This window comes from Cyprinodon variegatus, unplaced genomic scaffold (genome assembly GCF_000732505.1).
Source record: "Cyprinodon variegatus isolate N-32 unplaced genomic scaffold, C_variegatus-1.0 Scaffold866, whole genome shotgun sequence".
Taxonomy (NCBI): Eukaryota; Metazoa; Chordata; class Actinopteri; order Cyprinodontiformes; family Cyprinodontidae; genus Cyprinodon; species Cyprinodon variegatus.
In genome coordinates this window covers 334,575-335,576 of record NW_015151319.1, presented here as the reverse complement: position 1 = coordinate 335,576, position 1,002 = coordinate 334,575, and positions in this window count along the sequence as shown.

The window sequence follows — 1,002 nt, the reverse complement described above, 5'->3', positions numbered from 1 at the left end:
GTACCGGGCCGCCCGGCTTAAGCTGTTCCCTTTTTAAAGGTTTTAGTTTCCATAATCCTCATTATTGCCTTCAGACTAAGACTTATAATTCCTGTTTTTACCAGTAAAGGAAGAAAATATAACAAACAAACCAAAACATTAATTCAAATGGAAATATGAACCTCTTGGCTTCAGTTTGGATGCTGAGGATCAGACGTCAGATTTATATCGCAGGTATGGACTGGTCCACAGGAGTCAGATGATTATTTCTGATTTGAACACAAAGATCCGTGACAGCTCTGTGACACGTCCAATCAGAGGAAATCTTCTTTCCAACGCATCAAACCAAAATCCTTTGATTAGATCATCGACCGTCAATGCTGCAAGACTAAAGGTGCAGAGAGAGAGAAGGACTGAGATCTAATGCTGAGCTGACAGCTGGCCGCGGACCAGAGGACGTGGAGCCACTACTTTACATCTGATGCACCAGATGATGCTGCAGAGATACGGAGAGTTCCCATCAACCAGGCTGGGCTCTGATCATCGCCGTATGGGACAGCATCACAGAATGCAGGGGGGGCTGTTCTTTCTCTTCACTTCTATCTCCTCCATGGCAGAAGCAACTTAAAGGCAATTATTGCAGCGGTCAGGAGTGGAAGTGGAGCCGGCTGGCCTGTATTTGCTCCTCAGATGATGACCTTGGAAGCAGCAGCTCCTTCCTGCTGCATCTGGGTCTACAGAGCAGAGCTAAAAAAACATCTGCTCTGGTGCTCTTAGTGACCCAAACTAGACCAGATCAAATCAAGGTTTGCTGAGGGACCACAGGGACACGTCTCTACAAAAATGTGGGATCGACCTACTTGTCCCTATTAATAATTCGATGTGAACTAAATTTTGCGTCTATTTTAGTCTGTATGTGAGCGTTTGTGCGTGATTGGAGTGCAAAATTAAAAATAAATGACGCTAGAATACGGCGGTTACCAAAATTAATATTAGGCTAGGAAACTATTCCCAATTAAAAAA